This window comes from Heterodontus francisci, chromosome 25 (genome assembly GCF_036365525.1).
Source record: "Heterodontus francisci isolate sHetFra1 chromosome 25, sHetFra1.hap1, whole genome shotgun sequence".
Lineage (NCBI taxonomy): Eukaryota > Metazoa > Chordata > Chondrichthyes > Heterodontiformes > Heterodontidae > Heterodontus > Heterodontus francisci.
Window position 1 is genome coordinate 77842528 of NC_090395.1, and position 24810 is coordinate 77867337.

A 24810-nucleotide genomic window follows, 5' to 3' on the forward strand; every position below is an offset into this window, starting at 1 on the left:
TTAACTAAATTGCTGGAGTTTTTTTGAGGTGGTAACAGAGAGGGTTGATGAGGGAAATGCTGTTGATGTGGTGTACATGGAGTTTCAAAAGTCATTTGATACAGTGCCACACAACAGACTTGTGAGCAAACCTGTAGCCCATGGAATAAAAAGGACGGTAGCAACATGGACACGAAATTGGCTGAGTGACAGGAAAAAAAGAGTAGTAGGTAATGGATGTTTTTCGGGCGGGCGGAACATTTGTAGTGGAGTTCCCCAGGGATCAATGTTTGGGACCCTTGCTTTTCCTGATATATATTAATGACCTAGACCTTGGTGTACAGGGCACAATTTCAAAGTTTGCAGATGATACAAAACTTGGAAGCATTGTGAACTGTGAGGAGGATAGTGTAGAACTTCAAAAGGACATAGACAAGTTAGTGAAATGGGCAGACAGGTGGCAGATGAAGTTCAATGCACAGAACTGTGAAGTGATTCATTTTGGTAGGAAGAACATAGACAATATAGAATAAAGGGAACAATTCTAAAGGGGGTGCAGCAGCAGAGGGACCTGTGCATAAATCATTGAAGGTGGCAGGACAGGTTGACAGCGCGGTTAATAAATCATACAGTATCCAGGGCTTTATTAATAGGGGCATAGAGTACAAGAGTAAGGAAGTTATGTTGAACTTGTATAAGACACTAGTTCGGCCTCAGCTGGAGCACTGCGTCCAGTCTGGGCACCGCACTTTAGGAAAAACGTGAGGGCATTGGAGGGAGTACAAAAAGATTCACTAGAATGGTTCCAGGGATGAGGAATTTCAGTTAAGAAGATAGATTGGTGAAGTTAGGACTGTTTTCCTTGGAGAAGAGAAGGCCGAGAGGTGATTTGATAGAGGCATTCAAATCATGAGGGGTCTGGACAGAGTAAATAGAAAGAAACTGTTCCTACTCATGAAAGGATTGAAAACGAGAGGGCACAGATTTAAAGTATTTGTTAAGAGAAGCAAAAGTGACATGAGGAAAAACATTTTCATGCAGCGAGTGGTTAAGATCTGGAATGTACTGTCTGAGAACGTGGTGGAGTCAGGTTCAATTGAAGCATTCAAAAGGGAATTAGAGAGTTATATGAAAAGGAAGAATGTGCAGGGCTACAGGGAGAAAGTGAGGGAATGGAGGGAATTGCTTTTTCAGAGAGCCAGTGCGAACACGAATAGCCGAATGGCCTCCTTCTGCACTGTAACGATTCTGTCATTCTGCCTGGCCTGCGTCCAATTCACAGGCTTTTTAAAAGGTCCAAGGTGAAAAAAGCTTCCTGAACATGCTCGCATGTCCAGACACAGCGTCTCCCCTTGTCACTCAAGCTGCTCTGAAGAAAGGTCAAACCCCAGTGGTTTCCTTGAAATTGGTGGCTTTCCTGTCTATATACAAGTTAAACTCCCTTTCAAAACACCCATAAAGTTCAATTATTATTCTGAACTTCCTTTCAAAACATTGCAGGAATTCCAATTATTATGCAGGTGTCTTTCACTGAGCAAAATCCTATTCTCAGTTTTTTTTTTAAAACACACACAATTCTAAGTTCTGAGTACAAAAATAAAACCTTTGTAACACCTACTACTTGCATCAGATTGATAAAGATCCACCACAGTACATTAGATAAGACCTCAGTGTGAGGTTTGATCCTAAGAAGAGGCCTGCATCAGCACAGGGTGTACAGATTTAGGATAAACACATCTCTTTCTGCTTCAAAACAAATGTGTCAGACTATAACCCTGAACAACTGAACAAACGAATCATAAATGGCAATTCCATGGGAGGCAGTGGCGTAGTAGTAATGTCAATGCACTAGTAATCCAGAGGCCCAGGCTAATGCTCCGGGAACATGGGTTCAAATCCCACCATGGCAGATGGTGAACTTTGAATTCAAATAATAAATCTGGAACTAAAAAAGGTAGTCTAACGGTTTCATGGTTGCCATTGTCGATTGTTCTGAAAACCCATCTGGTTCGCTAATGTCCTTTAGGGAAGGAAATCTGCCATCCTTACCTGGTCTGGTCTGCATGTGACTCCAGACCCGCAGCAATGTGGTTGACTCTTAAATGCTCTCTAAAATGGCCTAGTAAGCCTCTCAGTTTCTCAAGCACAATTTGGGATGGGCAATAAATGCTTGCCTTACCAGCGACACCAACATTCCCTGAACGAATAAAAAAAATGGTAAAGACAAGTGTGTAGTTACTGGGAGTGTGGAACTAAATAGGAGCAGCTTTTTACAGTAGGAATGGCTTCATGATTGCTCTTGCGCGATCAATCACAAGTGAAAAGTTGAAAACAACCAACGTTCGTTAAATAGTAAGCACTGAATGAAATACGTCAAAAATTATTTTTTTTCTTCCAGATTAGCCAAATTGTTCCTGAACAGCTTTTATGTTTCAATAAGAACAAAATACTGTGGATGCTGGAACTCTGAAATGAGAACTGAAAGTGCTGGAAATACTTATCAGATCTGATTAGAACTGGGTCTGATGAAGGGTCACAGACCAGAATCGTTAAAAGCTGTGTAGAGAGAAACAGAGTTATGTTTCGTTTTGAAGCAATAAAATTGAAAGAACATCCCTCAAAAAACCACAGGCTAGAGCATCCACTTTGGGTGCAGTCGAGAGGTTGTGTCTAAATTGTGCTGATAGATTACAGTTGGTGTTTCTGCTAAAATTAATTTGCATAATCACAAATGTACAATCTTCACTGAACCTGCAAAAATGGGCAACGTAATAGAACATAATTTTTTTAAATTTCCATTTTAAAATATTCCTTGATACGTTTAATCATGGTACCTGATGCAATTTTATTAATTCAGCTGAAAATGGGTTTATCACCAAAAGTAAGCATTTTTGCTAAGGATGTCCAGCCCTCCACCTGTGAGTAACCTGATTTAAAAATCACTGAAAATAACTAACAGTTTCATTGGTGCATACCAGTCAGTTCCATAGTAAATTAAGATTTTTTTGATATGCAAAAACATTTAAATGTGCCGCCTAGTGCCTGTGCACCCCAGAAAATAAATGCAATTTAAAGAGCCTTCCTGAACTAGCACAATTAACGGAATCTCAACTTTGATTTATTATATTAATGATTTGGAGGAAACTATAGGTGGACTGATTAGCAAGTTTGCAGACGACACTAAGATTGGTGGAGTAGCAGATAGTGAAGGGGACTGTCAGAGAATACAGCAGAATATAGATAGATTGGAGAGTTGGGCAGAGAAATGGCAGATGGAGTTCAATCAGGGCAAATGCGAGGTGATGCATTTTGGAAGATCCAATTCAAGAGTGAACTATACAGTAAATGGAAAAGTCCTGGGGAAAATTGATGTCCAGAGAGATTTGGGTGTTCAGGTCCACTGTTCCCTGAAGGTGGCAACGCAGGTAAATAGAGTGGTCAAGAAGGCATACGGCATGCTTTCCTTCATCGGACGGGGTATTGAGTACAAGAGTTGGCAGGTCATGTTACAGTTGTCTAGGACTTTGGTTCGGCCACATTTGGAATACTGCGTGCAGTTCTGGTCGCCACATTACCAAAAGGATGTGGATGCTTTGGAGAGGGTGCAGAGGAGGTTCACCAGGATGTTGCCTGGTATGGAGGGCGCTAGCTATGAAGAGAGGTTGAGTAGATTAGGATTATTTTCATTAGAAAGACGGAGGTTGAGGGGGGACCTGATTGAGGTGTACAAAATCATGAGAGGTATAGACAGGGTGGATAGCAAGAGGCTTTTTCCCCCAGAGTGGGGGATTCAATTACTAGAGGACACGAGTTCAAAGTGAAAGGGGAAAAGTTTAGGGGGGATATGCGTGGAAAGTTCTTTACGCAGAGGGTGGTGGGTGCCTGGAACGCGTTGCCAGCGGAGGTGGTAGATGCGGGCACGATGGCGTCTTTTAAGATGTATCTAGACAGATACATGAATGGGCAGTAAGAAAAGAGATACAGACCCTTAGAAAATAGGCAACATGTTTAGATAGAGGATCTGGATCGGCGCAGGCTTGGAGGGCCGAAGGGCCTGTTCCTGTGCTGTAATTTTCTTTGTTCTTTGACCTGGGGTTGGAGCCAATTTTAAGGCTGGGGCCTTATCTGGGAAAATTGAGTCTTAAACCAGCATAAACTAAGTGGTTTTAGACATAACTCACGTTTAAAATTCCCTGATCTATTGCACAGACTCAGCCGCATTGTCCCGATATTACTGGCAGAAACTCGGAGCAACTCAACTCCCACATCTCTACAATCTGTTAATTACAGGGCAATATCCTAGCACAGTTAGTAACCCAAGTCACTATGCCAATGCAATACTAAAAAGCTGTCAGCCAGGGTTCCTGTCCCCAGTTGCTGTACTGTCACACTTGCTGCAAAACAGCCACGTCTGGAAACTGTTAACACTGCCCAACTAGACTCAGCTGTCTGAACTGTTATGAATGCTGGAATTTGTAACATGATTAGGTTTTTAAAAATTGTGATTTTTAATAGTTTAAGCTGGGGTCCAAGAAGTCAGGTAACCTCACATCCACTCAGCTTAAGGACAAGACAGAAGTCTTGGTTACCAGGATAACAGAGAACACAGATCAAAGACTTTCTTTTTTTGAAATAACAGAGACTGCAGGGTTAACACCTGAAGAACAATGGGTTTTACCCTCCCAGACGTTCGGGTTGTAAACAAGGATTCTGCGATTCTAAGATGCAACTGTACCAGGCAGCTGTTAATACCTGGGAATAATGGAAGGCCCAGATGGCTCTGTGAAACCAGATTTCTGGACTTCGCATATTGGAAAAGAATAATAAGCTAATAACTTTTGAGTCAAGATATATTGAAGCAGATTTTCTGAAGATAGACAGGCTGTAAGAAGGGAACCCAGCTGTTGCAGACTCAGAGCAGAGAGTAAGAAGACAACCAGAAGTGGCGGGAGCAAGACAACGAGATGAGGAGAGATTGCAGAAACTGGGCCTGTATTCTCTAGAGTTTCAAAGAATGAGAGGTGATCGCATTGAAACTTATAAAGTTCTTACAGGGTGCGACAGGGTGGATGTGGATAGGATGTTTCCCCTGGCTGGTGAGTCTAGAACCAGAGGACAGTCTCAGAATAAGGGGTAGGCCATTTAAGACAGAGAAGAGGAGGAATTTCTTCACTTAGCAGGCGGTGAATCTTTGGAATTCTCTACCCCAGAGGGCTGTGGAAGCTCAATCACTGAACATGTTCAAGAGAGAAATCGATAGATATCTGGATACTAATGACATCAAAGGATATGGGGATAACTCAGGAAAGTGGCGTTGAGGTAGACGATCAGCCATGATCTAATTGAATAGCGGAGCAGAATCGACGGGCTGAATGGCCTACTCCTGCTCCTATGTTCCTATGAGACAGACGGACAGCTCTCAGAAGCCTGATACAATGAAAGGCTGTGAAGACTTGAACCTGTTTTGAAAGGTGAAGTTTGTGGAGAAGTAGAAGACCAGCAGGATCATCAAGAATCACCTTACGTACAGACGTCCAGGTCGAAAGTGCTCAGAGAAGTGAGCGAAGAGGACGCTGATTTTTGAAAAGGTCTGGAAGATCCGAACCATTGCAATTGGGACTTTTAACCACAAAGATTTCGCCAAAGAGGATTGTGTAACGTCGAAGTGTGGTGTGAGGTTTTCAAGTATTTTAATAAGAAAATACCTTTCTTTGTAATCTGGAATGTCAGCTACATACAAAGTATTATTTAGTTAATGGCAATTTCTTTTAGTTTAGTTGTTATACTAAAAGTCTCAAAACATGAAATCTAGTAATTTTTAAAATTGGTCTGCAGGTTCATATCTCGGATTTTTAACATTAATAGTCTCGCTGAGGTTGTAGCAGAACTCCAGCACCAAACAGCAGCTACGGAACCCAAGCCAAACTCACATTTTCAGACAGGAGGGGGAAAATCCCAGAGAGTTATAAATCATAGAATGGTTATAGCACAGGAGGCCATTTGGCTCATTGAGTCCATGCTGGCTCTCTGCAAGAGCAATTCAGCTAGTCCCAATCCCCTGCAATTTATTTTTTTTAAGTCTTCAGGTGCATATCCAATTCCCTTTGAAAGCCATGATTGACTCTGCCTCTACCACCCTCTTAGGCACTGCATTCCAGATCCTAACCACTTGCTGCATAAAAACATGTTTTCTCATGTCACCTTTGGTTCTTTTGCCAAACACCTTAAATCTATGCCCTCTGGTTCTCGACCACTTCGCCAAAGGGAACAGTTTCTCTCTGTCTAGATCCCTTATGATTTTGAATCTCTCAAATTTTCTCGCAACCTTCTCTTCAAGGAGAAAAACCCCAGCTTTCAGCTTCTCCAATCTATCCACGTAACTGGAGTCCCTCATCCCTGGAACCTTCTTGTAAATCTTTTCTAAAGCCTTCACATCCTTCCTAAAGTGCGGTGCCCAGAATTGGACACAATAATCCAATTAAGGTCAAACCAGTGTTTTATTAAGGTTCACCATAGCTTCCTTGCTTTTGTACTCTATACCCCTTTTTATAAAGTCCAGGATCCCTTGTCTTTTTAACCACTTTCTCAACCTGCTCTGCCTCCAACAATTTGTGCACACATACCCCCAGGTCTCTGATCCTGCACCGCCTTTAGAATTGTACCCTTTGTTACAAAAGTGCCTCTGTGTTTTGTTAAATATATTTTTTGAGGATAAGATTGAAGAAATGTTAAACTTTGGGGTTTTCAAAGGGGGTCATGTAAAGGCCACTTTGCAAATACAATCCCTGGAAATATTTTTTTTTTTAAAAAGGGGCACTGAGAGGTCTTGTGAGGAAAACAAGCCTTTCCAGGAAATCACCTGACTTCTAGCTCAATAAAACAGAGAACTTTGGACACCTGGAGAAGTTGTTTATCCTCACTGGATACAGGCGAGGTGCCAGAGGATTGGAGGTCTGGGAACAGTATACTATTGTTTAAAAAGGGTGCGAGGGATAGGCCAAATAATAATAGGCCGGTCAGTCTGATCTCGATGGTGGTTAAATTATTAGAATCAATTCTGAGGGACAGGATAAACTGCCACTTAGAAAGGCCACTGATCAGGGATAGTCAGCATGGATTTGTTAAGGGAAGGTCATGTTTTACTAACTTAATTGAATTCTTTGAGGAAGTAACAAGAAGGATTGATGAGGGTAGTGCAGTGGATGTGATCTACATGGAGTTTAGTAAGGCATTTGACAAGGTCCCACATGGCGGACTGGTCAGTAAAATGAAAGCCCATGGGATACAGGAAAATGTGGCAGGTTGGATCCAAAATTGGCTCAGTGACAGGAAGCAAAGGGTAGTAGTCGGCGGATGTTTTTGTGAATGGAAAGCTGTTTCCAGTGGCGTGCAACAGGGCTCAGTGTTGGGTCCCTTGCTGTTTGTGGTATATATTAATGATTTGGACTTAAATGGGAGGCATGATTGGGAAATTTGCTGATGACACAAAAATTGGTCATGTAGTTGATAGTGCAGAGGATGGCTGTAGACTCCAGAATGATATCAATGGTTTGGTTAAGTGGGCGGAAAAGTGGCAAATGGAATTCAATCCGGAGAACTGACAGGCAAAGCACTTGGGGAGGGCAAATAAAGCGAGGGAATACACAATAAAAGGGAGGATATTGAGAGGGGCAGAAGAAGTGAGAGACTTTAGAGTTTATGTCCACAGGTCCCTAAAGGTGGCAGGACAGGTAGATAAAGTGAAGAAGGCACATGGAATACTTTCCTGTATTGACCGAGGTATAGAATACAAAAGCAGGGATGTAATGCTGGAACTGGATAAAACACTGGTTCGGCCACAGTTGGAGTACTGCGTACAGTTCTGGTCACCACATTACTGGTAGGACAGAGTTGCTCTGGAGAGAGTACAGAGGAGATTTACAAGAATGTTGCCAGGGCTTGAACGTTGCAGCTATGAGGAAAGATTGGATAGGTTAGGGTTGTTTTCCTTAGAACAGAGAAGGCTGAGGGGTGACTAAATTAAGGTGTACAAAATTATGAGGGGCCTAGATAAGAGTAGACAGGAAGGACCTGTTTCCCCTAGCAGAGAGGTCAATTACCAGTGGGCACAGATTTAAGGTGATTGGTAGAAGGATCAGAGGGGACATGAGGAAAAACCTTTCACCCAGAGGGTGGTGGACGTCTGGAATTCACTGCCAGGAATGGTGGTGGAGGCAGAAACCCTCAGTTCTTTTAAAAGGTAACTGGACATGCACCTGAAGTGCTGTAACCTGCAAGGCTATGGACCAAGTGTCGAAAGGTGGGATTAGATTGAGCGGCTAGTTTTCGACCGGCACAGACACGATGGGTTGAATGGCCCCCTTCTGTGCTGTAATTTTTCTATGGTTCTATGATTTTAATGAAGTGACAGGTCAAGATTGATGAAGGTCAAAAGGTTGACCTCCTATTGTCAGTTTTGCTTTTGAATTGTTTTGATTTAGGGTTGAACTGTATAAAAAGGGAGAGAACTTCCAAAAGAGAGAGAAGAGAATTCCCAAAGACCACAACCCAGCTCAGCTTTCCAGAACCTCTCTAAAAGACCAAGAAGTCCACTGAGTCAACTCATCTCATCGCCTTTCTTTGAATAAAGCCTGCTAAATTAATTCTCAATACCACCTGAAAATAACTGTTCTAAAAGATCCCAGTGACCCATCTACATTAACGCAGAGGCCAGATTGTATGCCAGTTTTGGAACACAACATAGCTCATCTGCTGTTTCTTCAGGAATGAGCAAGTATTCAACCCAAGTGTGTTTTTCTTTTGTCTGTAAAAGAGCTGTAAAAACAAAAATCCCTTTATTTTTCCAGTTAACCGGTGTATGAGTGTGTGAGGGGGCTAAGGTAAAAAGGGAACTTTAACATTTCAATCTGTGTTTATATTTTACTTCATTACTGGTTATGACTTGTTTTACAATAAACTGATAATTTTGTTGTTTATTAAAGAAACCTGGTTGGTGTGTTTTATTCTGGGATAAAAATAGAGTCTATTATTGACTGTATCGGTAAGTGGGAAAAAATTTAAATATACGTTGTGACCCATGGAGAAGTAGAACTAGAACAAATAGTGCACTCCTCTCGCCTCCGTCGCAACACCTTTAATTCATATTGCCGCTCCTTGTTCTTCCCACCAAAATGCATCACTTTGTATTTCTCTGCATTAAATTTCATTTTCCTACATCTTCCCATTCCACCAGCCTGTGTAAGTCCTCTTACAGTCTATCACTATTCTCTTCACAGATCACAATACCTCCAAGTTTGGTGTCATCTGCAAATTGAAATTGTGCCCTGCAAACTTAAGTCTAGGGCATTAATATAGATCAAGAAAAAAAGTGGTCCTCTTCCTGACCCCTGGGAAACCAGACTATGTACCCTTCCTCCAGCCGGAAAAACAATCATTTACCACTACTCTAGTTTCTGGTCACTTAGCCAACTTTATATCCATGTTGCCACTGCCGCTTTTATTCCATGGGCCTCAACTTTGCTGACAGGCTTGTTTTGTGGCACTTTATCAAATGCCTTTTGGAAGGCCATTTACACCACAATCAACCATATTACCCTAACCAACCCTCTGTTACCTCAAAGTAAGAACAAAACAAGAAGGATTCATATCTAAAATTTCTCCCTGGGTGACTTCTTAATCTCAACTGTATTTTTGAAGGGTGTGGTGATCAGTGGGGGAAGAAGCACCAAGATTAGATAAATCACCACACACATAACTCCTGCACATTCTGTGGCAGCCAAGTCCAAGGGCAGAATGAACAAAACCCAGTGTTAAACTGTCCATTTTAAACCATTTGAAAATGGTCAAATTCCTGAATTTAACACTGCAGCTTCCTCATAACCAAGACCTGATACAGAATCAATCTTTGCTGAATTTGTAGTAAATTACTGCTTTATGACCCTTCCACCCATTCCTACACAAAAATGAAACCTTTATGTCCTCTGACCAAAAGATGCTTTCATTATATCTATCTGAACTGCATTTAAACCCAGGTTTCACCACTTTAAAGCAAGTGCTCTGCCAGAGTCCAAAAGATTCCCCGCTTTACCAGGAAGTGTGAATGATTGCACAAATTGAACCTATCCCAACCCCCGACCACAGTGAAACTATTTAAAAATTTACAACCACAAGTGCAACTTGAAGATGATCTTTATCCTCAATTACAAAACATTCCACAGCAAAGGCATACAACCTACAGCTCACAGCACACATGCAGCTCCTTAACCCAGCCAACTCCAACCCATTCATTCGTACAGTTCTTACTCGTTGGCCTGTCCTGTTAGACCTTTGTGGCCCGGGAGGTTCAGAAAGGACTCTATTTAACACCTGCTTAATTGGCAGATAATGTCCTAGACACCACCATCAGCACCCCCAGGTATGTCCTATCCCACCGACAGGACAGACCCACCAGAGGTGGCAGCACAGTGGTATACTGTTGGGAGGGAGTTGCCCTGAGAGTCAACATTGACTCCAGACCCCATGAAGTTTCATGACATCGGGTCAAACATGGGCAAGGAAACCTCCTGATTACCACATACCACACCTCCCACGGCTGATGAATCAGTGCTTCTCCACGTTGAACACCAATTGAAGAAGCAAGGACACAGAATGTACTCTGGGTGGGGACTTCAATGTCCATCACCAAGAATGGCTCGGTAGCACCACTACTGACTGAGCTAGCTGCATCCTAAAGGACATGGCTGCAACACTGGGTCTGTGGCAGGTCGTGAGGGAACCAAGAGGGAAAAACCTACCTGACCTTGTCCTCACCCATCTACCTATCATAGATGCAACTGTGTCCTTGACACTATTGGTAGGCATGACCACCTCACAGTCCTTGCAGAGACAAAGTCACGTTTTCACACTAAAGGTACCCACCATCGTGTTGTGTGGCACTACCACCGTGCTAAATGGGATAGATTTCAAACAGATCCAGCAACTCAAAACTGGGCATCCATGAGGCGCTGTGGGCCATCAGAAGCAGAATTGTACTCAACCACACTCTGTAACCTCATGGCTCAGCAAATCCCCCACTCTACCATTACCATCAAGCCGGGGGACCAACCCTGGTTCAAAGAAGAGTGCAGCAGACCATGCCAGAAGCAGCAGCAGGCATACTTAAAAATGAGGTGTCAGCCTGGTGAAGCTACAACACAGGACTACCTGAATGTCAAACAGCAGAAGCAGCATGTAATAAGAACAAAGAACAGTACAGCACAGGAACAGGCCATTCGGCCCTCCAAGCCTGCGCCGATCTTGATGCCTGCCTAAACTAACACCTTCTGCACTTACGGGGCCAATATCCCTCTAGTCCCTTCCTACTCATATATTTGTCAAGATGTCTCTTCAATGTCGCTATCGTATCTGCTTCCACCACCTCCCCAGCAAGTTCCAGGCACTCACCACCCTCTGTGTAAAAAACTTGCCTCGCACATCCCCTCTAAACTTTGCCCCCCTCACCTTAAACCTATGTCCCCTAGTAACTGACTCTTACACCCTGGGAAAAAGATTCTGACTATCCAATCTGTCCATGCGCTCATAACTTTGTAAACCTCTATCATGTCACCCCTCCACCTCCGTCGTTCCAGTGAAAACAATCCGAGTTTATCCAACCTCTCCTCATAGCTAATGCCCTCCAGACCAGGCAACATCCTGGTAAACCTCCTCTGTACCCTCTCCAAAGCCTCCACGTCCTTCTGGTAGTGTGGCGACCAGAATTGCACGCAATATTCTAAGTGTGGCCTGACTAAGGTTCTGTACAGCTGCAACATGACTTGCCAATTTTTATACTCTATGCCCCGACCGATGAAGGCAAGCATGCCGTATGCCTTCTTGACTACCTTATCCACCTGCGTTGCCACTTTGTGACCTGTGGACCTGTACGCCCAGATCTCTCTGCCTGTCAATACTCCTAATGGTTCTGCCATTTACTGTATACCTCCCACCTGCATTAGACCTTCCAAAATGCATTACCTCACATTTGTCCGGATTAAACTCCATCTGCCATTTCTCCGCCCAAGTCTCCAACCGATCTATATCCTGCTGTATCCTCTGACAATCCTCATCATTATCCGCAACTCCACCAACCTTTGTGTCGTCCGCAAATAGACAAGGCTAAGTGATTCCACAACCAACGGATCAGATCATTAGTTCTGATGAAAGGTCACAGACCTGAAACGTTAACTCTGCTTCTCTCTCCACCTGCTGAGTATTTCCAGCACTTTGGTTTTAGATCAGATCTAAGCTCTGCAGTCCTGCCACATCCAGTCGTGAATGGTGATGGGCAATTAAACAACTGACAGGAGGAGGTGGCTCCACAAATATCCCCAGCACATCAGCGCAAAAGACAAGGCTGAAGCATTTGCATCCATCTTCAGCCAGAAGTGCTGAGTGGATGATCAATCTCGGCCTCCTTCCAAAGTCCCCAGCATCACAGATGCCAGTCTTCAGCCAATTCGATTCACTCCATGTGATATCAAGAAACAGTTGAAGGCACTGCATACTGCAAAGTCTATGGGCCCTGCCAATATTCCGGCAATAGCACTGAATACGTGCTCCAGAACTAGCTGTACCCCTAGCCAAGCTGTTCCAGTACAGCTGCAACACTGGCATCTACCCGGCAATGTGGAAAATTGCCCAGGTATGTCCTGTACACACAAAGCAGGACAAATCCAACCCGGCCAATTACCGCCCCATCAGTCTATTCCCAATCATCAGCCAAGTGATGAAAGAGGGTCATCGACAGTGCCATCAAGCGGCACTTCCTCAGCAATAACCTGCTCACTAACACTCAGTTTGGTTTCCACTAGAGCCACTCAGCTCCTGACCTCATTACCACCTTGTTCCAAACATGGACAAAAGAGCTGAACTCCAGAGGTGAGGTGAAAGTGACTACCCTTGACATCAAGGCAGCAATTTACCAAGTATGGCATCAAGGAGCCCTAGCAAAACTGAAGTCAATGGGAATCAGGGGGAAAACTCTCCACTGGTTGGAGTCATACCTAGCACAAAGGAAAATGGTCATGGTTGTTCGAGGTCAATTATCTCAGTCCCAGGACATCACCGGAGGATAAAGCCCGGCTCGGGTGTAAAATTAAAACTCGACCCGGGCCTGACCCAACAAGAGCCAACCCGAACCCGACCCGGGCCCGAGTCCTTGAATTTTTTTCTCACACCCGACCCGACAATATCAAACATATTATTGAAACATTAAAAAAAATCGTAGATTAAAAAGAAAACAAGACAAAACAAAACAGCACAGTCCAGCCCGACCCAACCCGAGCCTGAATGCTGGACAGAGAATATCGACACGACCTGAACCCGACACATGTCGTCGGGTTTGATTGGGTTCGGGTCGGGTAGCCAGGCTTTACTGCAGGAGTTCGTCAAGGTAGCGTCCGATACCCAACCATCTTCAGCTGCTTCATCAATGACCTTCCCTCCATTATAAGGTCAGAAGTGGGGATGTTCGCTGAGAATTGCACAATATTCAACACCATTCACGACTCCTCAGATTCTGAAGCAGCCCATGTCCAGATGCAGCAAGACCTGGACAACATCCAGGCTTGGGCTGGTAAGTGACAAGTTACATTTGCGCCGCACAAGTGCCAGGCAATGACCATCTCCAACAAGAGAGAATCTAACCATCTCACTTTGATGCTCAATGGCATTACCATCGATGAAACCCCCACTATCAACATCCTGGGAGTCACCATTGACCAGAAACTGAACTGCACCAGCCATATAAATACTGTGGTTACAAGAGCGGGTTAGAGGCTAGGAATCCTGTGGTGAGTAACTCACCTCCTGACTCCCCAAAGCCTGTCCACCATCTACAAGGTACAAGTCAGGAGTGTGATGGCATATACTCCATTTGCTTGCCTGGATGGGTGCAGCTCCAACAACACTCAAGAAGCTCGACACCATCCAGGACAAAGCAGCCTGCTTGATTGGCACCCCATCCAATAGCTTCAACATTCACTCCCTCCACCAATGACGCACAGCGGCAGCAGTGTTTACCATAAACAAGATGCACTGCAGAAAATCACCAAGGCTCCTTCGAAACCTGCAACCTCTACCACCTAGAAGGACAAGGGCAGCAGATGCATGGGAACACCATCACCTGCAAGTTTCCCTCTAAGCCACATACCATCCTGATTTGGAATATCACTGTTCTTTCACTGTCACTGGGTCAAAATCCTGGAAATCCCTTCCGAACAGCACTGTTGATGTACCTACACCCCAAGGACTGCAGCAGTTCAAGAAGGCAGCTCACCACCATCTTTTCAAGGGCAATAAATGCTGGCCTAGCCAGTGACACCTACATCCCCAAACGAAAAAAAAATCTAAATCAAGACACCAAGATCTGCTGGTATCAGCAACTTGGATATACATGCAATTTAACAGAAGCATCCCAACAGCTTCCAGCATAAACACTGCAACCCAAAAAGATTAAAAGCTTGGACATCCCAGCTATAAAGGTATGCAGAAATCTATACAGGAGGTGACAAGCAGCTACTAAATATAAATATGTTGTGTGTTTCATTCACAAATTGCAATACCAGCGTAACAGGTGACTCATTAGGACTTCAAATCAGCATCATTTCACTAGACTGGGCCCACTGACTAACAAACCAGTGAATGCTGACTCTGCTGTGCTGAGACATTCAGGAAGCTGTCTGTGCAGCCATTAACTATCGCACATCTGTGTTTACAAGAGAACAGGAAGTGTACTTTAAATTTCACCTCTCTTCCACTCCCTTCTCCCTCCTGAAATGAATTATTTTACCTCCCACTCCCGATTTAGGAATTTTCAGCCAAGCCTTTACCAAAATAGAAAAATTCAAAGCCACAGCAAACAAACTCTTCAATAATCACCATAAGCCAATCATATCTAACCGTGCGATTTCAATGCTGCAGTTTCCTGTTCTTATTAAACAAAGAAACCTGTTTAATCGATACTGTAAATTGGTGATACCACACTTAGTGCTTTGAATTTTCCTCTTGTTTCTTTGAAACCATAAATACACTGCACTATTCTATATCTCTACATCATTATATTGATAAGACCCACCACACAAACTCCGAACTGGACTCATTCTTTCTCAGACCTGAAAATCATGAAATATATATATAAAAATTGGGAAGTAATGGTCGAGCAACACCCAGTCTTCTTTCCTAGTCTTTTCAAAATTGGTGCTGTCCCAAGAAGTGAAAAGGAATTTGGTATTATTGTTTTCACGCTGCAAAATTAGAAATTAAAACCAGCAGATCATTTGCAAACAAAGAGAAGAGTGCTCAATAGGTTGATAAAAAGCAATCCAAACTTCCCATTTCAGGTCAATGAACTTGCATCAGAAATTGAGTTTATTGATCTGAAACATTAACTCTGTTTCTTTTGTCACAGATGCTTCCAGGCCTGAGCATTTCCAGATTTTATTTCAGATTTACAGCATCTGCAGTATTTTGCTCAAGTATTTTGAAGTGTAGCTACTGTTGTAATGTAGGAAACGAGACAGCCAAGTTGCGCACAGTATGATCTCACAAACAGCAATGTGATAATAAACAGATAATCTGTTTTTGTGATGCTGGTCGAAGGATAAATATTGGCCAGGATACTGGGGATAACTCCCCTGCACTTCTTCGAAATATGACCGAGAGGATAGATGGGGCCTCTGTTGAACATTTCATCCGAAAGACGGCACCTCAGGCAGTGCAGCACTTCCTTAGTATTGCACTGGAGTGTCAGCTTAGATTTTTGTGCTCAAGTCTCTGGAGTGGGATCTGAATCAACAACCTTCTGACTCAGGTGAAAGTGCTACCAACTAAGCCATAGCTGACACCCTACTACCTCCCCAGCCTGTTCAAAAAGCCCTGAGCTGCAACTGGCAAAGACCCAGAAATAGCCAAGTGGATTAATAAAAGATTTGCATTTATATAAACACCTTTCATGACCACCGGACATCTCAAAGTGCTTTAAAGCCAATGAAGTATTTTTTGAAGTGCAGTCACTGTTGTAATGCAGGAAAGGTGGCAGCCAGTATGCACACAATAACACACTCCCACAAATAGAAATGTGATCATTACCAGATAAATTTTTTGGGATATTGATCGAAGGATAAACATTGGCCAGAACACTGGGGAGAACTCCCCTGCTCTTCTTCGAAATACTGCCATGGGATCTTTTCCATCCATCTGAGCAAGTAGATGGGGCCTCTGTTTAACATCTCATCTGAAAGACAGCGCCTCCAACAGTGCAGTGTTCCCTCAGTACTGCACTGGAGTGTCAGTGTAGATTTTTGTACTCAGAACCTGGAGTGGAACTTGAAGCCAGACCTTGTGACTCATAGGCAAGAGTACTACCAACTGAGCCACAGCTGACATGAGTAAAGGGACATCCAGCTCAGTAGCTGCTCCTTAGCAGTCCCAACTGTTAGTAGTTTAAAATATTCTTGAGTAATGTAGAATTCTAACATCTTACACTTTGAACAGTAAGGTTAACTAATAAAAGGAGAACCAAGAAACTGATAAAGAAAGGGAAAATAGATCATGAATGCAAGCTAGCTAGAAACCTAAAGACAGACTGTAAAAGCTTCCTTAGGTATGTGAAAAGAGAAAGATCAGCAAGGACGAATGTGGGTCCATTGCAGGTGGAGACAGATGGAGAATGAGGAAATGGCGGAGAGACGAAACAATTACTTCACAGAGGAAGACATAGAAAATCTCCCAGAAATACTAGGGAACCAAGGGACTTGTAAAAATGAGGATCTTAAGGAAATTAGTATCAATAATGAGGCAGTACTCAAAAAATTAATTTGATTGAAAGTTGATAAATCCCCTGGCCCAGATGAGCTACATCCCAGAGTATTAAAGGAGGTGGCTATAGAGATGATGGATGCGTTGGTGGTTATCTTTTAAAATTCTATAGATTCTGGAAGGGTTCCTGCAGACTGGAAAATAACAAATGTAACCCCATTATTTAAGAAGGGAGCAAAAGAGAAAACGGAGAACTACAGACCTGTTAGTTTGACGTCAGTAGTAGGGAAAATATTAGCATCTATTATAAAGGATGAGATAACTGGACACTTGGAAAATAATGATATGATTGGGCAAAGTCAACATGGATTGGTGAAAGGGAAAGCATATTTGACAAACCTGTTGGGAGTTTTCTGAGGATGTTACTTGTAGCATAGATAAAGGAGAACCAGTGGATGTGGTGTATTTGGATTTTCAGAGGTTGGTAAAAATTAGAGCACATGGGATTGGGGGTAATACACTGCAATGGATTGAGAATTGAAAACAGACAGAAAGCAGAGAGCAGGAATAAATGGGTCATTCTCAGGATGGCAGGCTGTTACTAGTGGGGCACTGCAAGGATCAGTGCTGGGTCCACAGCTGTTCACAATCGATATAAATGATTTGGATATGGGGACCAATTGTAATATTTCCAAATTTGCTGATGACACAAAACTAGGTGGGAATGTACGTTGTGAGGAGGATGCAAGGAGGCTTCAAGGGGATTTAGACAGGCTCAGTGAATGAGCAAGAACATGGCAGATGGAATATAATGTGAATAAGTGTGAAGTGATCCGCTTTGGTAGAAAAAACAGAAAGGCAGAGTAGTTCTTAAATGGTGAGAGTTTGGGAAATGTTGATGTCCAAAGGAATCTAGATGTCCTTGTTCATGAGTCACTAAAACCTAGCACGCAGGTGCAGCATGCAATTAGGAAGGCAAATGGTACGTTGGCCTTCATTGCAAGGGGATTTGAGTACAGGAACAAAGATGTATTGCTGCAATTGCACAAAGCCTTGGAGTATTGTGTACAGTTCTGGTGTCCTTATCCAAGGAAGGATATACTTGCCAGAGAGGGAGTGCAATGGAGGTTCACCAGACTAATCCCTGGGATGGTGGGATTGTTTTATGAGGAGAGATTGCAGAAACTGGGCCTGTATTCTCTAGAATTTCGAAGAACGAGAGGTGATCTGATTGAAACTTACAAAATTCTTACAGGACGTGACAGGGTACATGTGGATAGGATGTTTCCTCTGGCTGGTGAGTCAGGAATCAAGGGACAGTCTCAGAATAAGGGGCAGGACATTTAAGACCGAGATGAGGAGGAATTTCTTTACTCAGAGGGTGGTGAATGTATGGAACTCTCTACCCCAGAGGGTTGTGGAAGCTCAATCATTGAGCATGTTCAAGACAGAAATTGATAGATTTCTGGATACAAATGGCACCAAGGGATATGGGGATCGTGGGGAAAAATGGCATAGAGGTAGATGATTAGCCATGATCTGTTTGAATGGCCTACTTCTGCTCCTATTTCCTATTCATCCTATAGTTACACAGCAACTGAAAATTTTTGACTGATATCGGCAAGTTCTTGCTGAGGGAATCATCTGGCTCATAAGGAGGCGCAGAAGGGAAAGGGAAGAAAATATATTTACTTTAAATATTCATGTGATTACACAAGACAAACACTAAAAACTACATAACCTTTCAATGTCTGTAACTAACACCAAATGTAGTTTTATGATCAAATGACATCTATCCCATTTTTTGCGAATCAGAGAGGTCATGATGTTGCAGTGAAGTGGGGTAAAATAATATTGTCACTGAAAGAAGCTTGAGAATTGCTCATAAACAATAAATTAACTATTTTACAATTCCCCAGGAAACAAATGATCCATGGATTTTTTTTGCTTTTGGATATATTTAATGAGACATGCGCCAGCATTTACTGCCATAGGGATGGGCAATGCCTGCCTTGCCAGTCACACCCTTGTTTTAAAGAAGCACGCACACTATAGGCAAACTAATTACAGATAATGGTCAGTCTGGATAACATTAGTCAATATTCTCCAGACGGTCCAGCATACTCTCCTTACTTGACCAATCTTTCCTTCCTCTTTGGTCAGAATGTACTTAGTTGCCAAGAAGCAAAATGACAGACCTGTGCTCCCCAATAGCCAAGTGGGTAATGATATTACCCAGCATGGTGTTATACTGATCTGGGGATGCCAAATTCCCTACTTGCACCAAATTAGCCAGGCTGCCAGTAGTGGTTTTACAATTCCCTTTCATGTCCTTAAGTCAGACATTTGAAAATTTGTAAAAGATTTTGACTTAATTGTCACATTCTTTAGGCCACTCCACCATGCACAGTTAAATAGCCTACAGACACTCACGGGCAAGATACACATGATTACTGCTTACTTGAACTGAAACAAGTGAAAATGCACACCAAGAGTCAATGCTGTCAAGAGATGAGGACAGAATAGAAACTTAATGAAAAAAAATCTGGTAGGCTGTGAGTAATAGAATCAGACAAATTAATTAATATTTTCAACCAGACCTATTCCCATACTGCATAATTACAAAATACTTTGGTGGCAAACATATTTGCATCTTTGCAGATTTTACTCAACTGCAAAGAAGTAGTGGGGTAAACAATCAATGGAAGGACTGCAATGCAGCAGGTTCGGAGTGGTCAAAGTATAAATGGGCATTTGTTTTATGGGGTAGGCGGTGGCGAAGTGGTATTATCACTGGACTAGTAACCCAGAGACCCAGGGTATTTCTCTGGGGACATGGATTCGAATCCCACCACAGCAGAAGGTGGAATTTGAATTTAATTAATAAATCTGGAATTAAAAGCTAGTCTAATGATGGCCATGAAACCATTGTCGATTGTTGTAAAAACCCATCTGGTTCACTAATGTCCTTTAGGGAAGGAAATCTGCTGTCCTTACCTGGTCTGGCTTACATGTGACTCCAGACCCACAGCAATGTGGTTAACTCTTACATGCCCTCTGAAATGGCCAAGCAAGCCACTCAGTTGTACCTAACCGCTACAAACTCAATAAAAAGGAATGAAACCGGACGGACCACCCGGCATCGACCTAGGCACCGGAAACGACAACGGCAAACCCAGCCCTGTCGACCCTGCAAATTCCTCCTTACTAACATCTGGGGGCTTGTGCCAAAGTTGGGAGAGCTGTCCCACAGGCTAGTCAAGCAACAGCCTGACATAGTCATACTCACGGAATCATACCTTACAGACAATGTCCCAGACACTGCCATCACCATCCCCGGGTACGTCCTGTGCCACCGGCAGGACAGACCCAGCAGAGGTAGTGGCACAGTAGTATACAGTAGGGAGGGAGTTGCCCTGGGAGTCCTTAACATCGACTCTGGAGCCCATGAAGTCTCATGGCATCAGGTCAAACATGGGCAAGGTAACCTCCTACTGATTATCACCTACCGCCCTCCCTCAGCTGATGACTCAGTACTCCTCCCTGTTGAACACCACTTGGAGGAAGTACTGAGGGTGGCAAAGGCACAAAATGTACTCTGGGTGGGGGACTTCAATGTCCATCACCAAGAGTGGCTCGGTAGCACCACGACTGAGCAAGCTGGCCGAGTCCTAAAGGACACAGCTGCTAGACTGGGTCTGCGGCAGTTGGTGGGGGAACCAACACAAGGGAAAAACATACTTGACCTCGTCCTCACCAATCTGCCTGCTGCAGTTGCTTCTGTCCATGACAGTATTGGCAGGAGTGACCACCGCACAGTCCTTGAGGAGACGAAGTCCCGCCTTCACATTGAGGATACCCTCCATCGTGTTGTGTGGCACTACCACCGTGCTAAATGGGATAGATTTCGAACAGATCTAGCAATGCAAAACTGGGCATCCATGAGGCGCTGTGGGCCATCAGCAGCAGCAGAATTGTATTCAACCACAATCTGCAACCTCATGGCCCGGCATATCCCCCACTCGACCATTACCATCAAGCCAGGAGACCAACCCTGGTTCAATGAAGAGTGCAGGAGGGCATACCAGGAGCAGCACCAGGCATACCTCAAAATGAGGTTTCAATCTGGTGAAGCTGCAACCCAGGACTACTTGCATGCCAAACTGCGTAAGCAGCATGCGATAGACAGAGCTAAGCGATCCCATAACCAACGGATCAGATCTAAGCTCTGCAGTCCTGCCACATCCAGCCGTGAATGGTGGTGGACAATTAAACAACTAACTGGAGGATGTGGCTCGACAAATATCCCCATCCTCAATGATGGGGGAGCCCAGCACATCAGTGTGAAAGGTAAGGCTGAAGCATTTGCAACAATCTTCAGCCAAAAGTGCCGAGTTGATGATCCATCTCGACCTCCTCCTGAAGTCCCCAGCATCACAGATGCCAGACTTCAGCCAATTCGATTCACTCCACGTGATATCAAGAAACGACTGAAGGCACTAGATACTGCAAAAGCTATGGGCCCTGACAATATTCCGGCAATAGTACTGAAGACCTGTGCTCCAGAACTTGCCACACCCCTAGCCAAGCGGTTCCAGTATAGCTACAACACTGGCATCTACCCTGCAATGTGGAAAATTGCCCAGGTATGTCCTGTACACAAAAAGCAGGACAAGTCCAACCCAGCCAATTACAGCCCCATCAGCCTACTCTCAATCATCAGTAAAGTGATGGAAGGTGTCATCAACAGTGCCATCAAGCGGCACTTGCTCAGCAATAACCTGCTCAGTGACGCTCAGTTTGGGTTCCGCCAGGTCCACTCAGCTCTGGACCTCATTACAGCCTTGGTTCAAACACGGACAAAAGAGCTGAACTCCAGAGGTGAGGCGAGAGTGACTGCCCTTGAAATCAAGGCAGCATTTGACCAAGTATGGCATCAAGGAGCCCTAGCAAAACTGAGGTCAATGGGAATCAGGGAGAAAACCCTCCGCTGGCTGGAGTCATACCTAGCACAAAGGAAGATGGTTGCGGTTGTTGGAGGTCAATCATCTGAGCTCCAGGACATCACTGCAGGAGTTCCTCAGGGTAGTGTCCTAGGCCCAACCATCTTCAGCTGCTTCATCAATGACCTTCCTTCAATCATGTCAGAAGTGGGGATGTTCGCTGATTGCACAATGTTCAGCACCATTCGTGACTCCTCAGATACTGAAGCAGTCCGTGTAGAAACGCAACAAGACCTGGACAATATCCAGGCTTGGGCTGATAAGTGGCAAGTAACATTCGCGTCACACAAGTGCCAGGCAATGACCATCTCCAACAAGAGAGAATCTAACCATCTCCCCTTGACATTCAACGGCATTACCATCGCTGAATCCCCCACCATCAACATTCTAGGGGTTACCATTCACCAGAAACTGAACTGGAGTAGTCATATAAATACCGTGGCTACAAGAGCAGGTCAGAGGCTGGGAATCCTGAGGCGAGTAACTCACCTCCTGACTCCCCAAAGCCTGTCCACCATCTACAAGGCACAAGTCAGGAGTGTGATGGAATACGCTCCACTTGCCTGGATGGGTGCAGCTCCAACACTCAAGAAGCTCGACACCATCCAGGACAAAGCAGCCTGCTTAATTGGCACCCCATCTACAAACATTCACTCCCTCCACCACCGACGCACAGTGTCAGCAGTGTGTACCATCGACAAGATGCACTGCAGCAATGCACCAAGGCTCCTTAGACAGCACCTTCCAAACCTGCGACCTCTACCAACTAGAAGGACAAGGGCAGCAAATACATGGGAACACCACCACCTGCAAGTTCCCCTCCAAGTCACACACCATCCTGACTTGGAACTATATCGCCGTTCCTTCACCGTCGCTGGGTCAAAATCCTGGAACTGCCTTCCTAACAGCACTGTGGGTGTACCTACCCCACATGGACTGCAGCAGTTCAAGAAGGCAGCTCACCACCACCTTCTCAAGGGCAATTAGGGATGGGCAATAAATGCTGGCCCGGCCCGTGACGCCTACATCCCATGAATGAATAGAAAAAAAGTGCAATTGCAGAGACTGGCTGGACAATACACAACAGCATCAACAACTATCAGTGTCAACGAAGATAGCTTGATGACAAAAAAAATTAATTTTCAGTAGATTTGACTGTGTTTCTCTAATTACAGATGAGAATAACTGGTGCTGTCCTCATCTTAAAGGGAACCTAATAGTCGTTTGGTAATCGTTCAGGCAAGTACTGATACTGAAAGTAATAAACCTCACTAAGCAAAACACAATCTTCAGCTTCAACTTTTACAAATAAATTTTTCTGCAGCTTTCTAATGCAAGGGGCTAATGTGGAATAAGTACCAAACCATATTGAATTTAACACCATTCTTGTGTGCATTTTGATTTGATGTTGACATGTTCCTAATTTAGAAATTGAAATTTTTAACTATACAAGATGCTTTTTATATAAAACCTCCTGCAGCATCCTTTACACAAGAGATATCCATAACACACTTTGCAAAGACTCCACACACTATTACAGTACATAATTGTGCAACAGAGCAAAAAGTAGATTAAGCAACAATACTTAAAGAGAACTTCCTTGAGGAAAGTCGCTGCTACTCCTGAAGACACTGACTAATGCTTGGGTATAATGCCATTGGGTCCAGCTCCCTACCTAGTTCGTCTTCATGTACGAGGCAGGATGGTGAACATCTGCCAGCCATTCAATTGCTGAGCCCAATCTTGGTCTCATTCAACATTCACATGTGCACTTCCCAATACGAGTCACTGAAGAACCATCAGGAGCAAAAACCCCCATCAGTTTTTTTCCCCCCACTCTACCCGGAAGCTCAGAGATCAACTGCAGCATCCCAAGCGAGGGCTGCTAATGGCACAGAGTACAAATCAAATTTGGCTTCTTCTGGTCTGCAGGCATGCGGACTTTACCAAGTCAGTAGAATTTCTAGCACTCAACTCAATGTCTTGTCAGAGTATAAGTCCACTGACACAAGTTGCTGTAGTGTTGCTCATTCAACTGGGTACAGGAACAGTGGAAATTTTAGATAAAGAAAGGCCAAGGTCCATCTAATTCACCTTCAATCATCCTGGTAGTGACAATCACATGATATTCCTGGCATACAAGTTTCAGCAGGCTATTTCAGTATAAGGGGCATCAAGTCCAAACTAGCTCTCTCCCAGGACTCACATGATACTCTCCAGTAAAAGTTACTGCATATGTTCCTTCACAGATTCCCGAACATAGGGCACCAAAACCAATACAACCACTCAGACTAGTGATTAAGCCGGGGGCTTCCTTAGAACACATCTCTGGCCAATTTAAAAATATTATAAAGTATGGAATTGCAAATTAACTGACAGCCACAGGGATGAGTTACTGTGCCCAACAGTGAAAGGACAGGAACAATTAGAAATGGGATGCTTACTGAAACTGCCCATGTTGGCAGACATCAATTCAGCTTTTAGTTACCATCTGCTCTAGGCCACTTTATCGACCTGATTAGATCAGAACTCAAATTTATACAAAACCATCTTCATCTGACTTCCACAGACTTCGATTTTCCAACAAGAATCATCATTCAAGCCAATTTGCTGCCCCTCCCCCCACATTCCCAGGGCACCAAGGCCAATAATATTACCCCAACAGCTGCTCTCTCTATTCTGGTTCTGGTGTCATACACTATTGCAAGTGCAGACTATTGCTGGACTTTTCAGCTCATAATACGATTCTGCTGGAAGGATAATCAAACATCACGGGGAAAATGAAGTTTTTTTTTTAATATATGTGTATACACAAAATGATGGAAATCTAAAAAGACAGAAAATACTCAAGATACAGATTAGTCAGCACCTGACAAGAGAAGGCAATTTAATATTGTGTATAAGCTTTTGCCAGAACACAGGGTTACATCTGAAACGGACTACCTTTTCTCTTTCAGATGCTGAGTGGCCTGCTGCCCACTTCCAGGGCCGTTTTTACTCCAGGTAACTGTATTTCCTGGATAGTCTCCCAGGG

General features: G+C 43.8%; 1 protein-coding gene across 13 annotated transcripts in view; it reads right to left on the reverse strand.

Moving 5' to 3' along the window:
* Positions 1-24810, reverse strand: part of rbm15 (RNA binding motif protein 15) — a 143203-nt gene that overhangs the window by 107078 nt on the left and 11315 nt on the right. Inside the window, exon 1 of one of the 13 annotated variants that reach the window (XR_010977521.1) lies at positions 2029-2120. The exons of the other annotated variants lie outside the window; for them this stretch is intronic. The gene's annotated coding sequence lies outside the window, so the exon portion shown is untranslated. Of the gene's footprint in view, positions 1-2028; positions 2121-24810 lie in introns of those variants that run through there. 13 annotated transcript variants of the gene reach the window in all.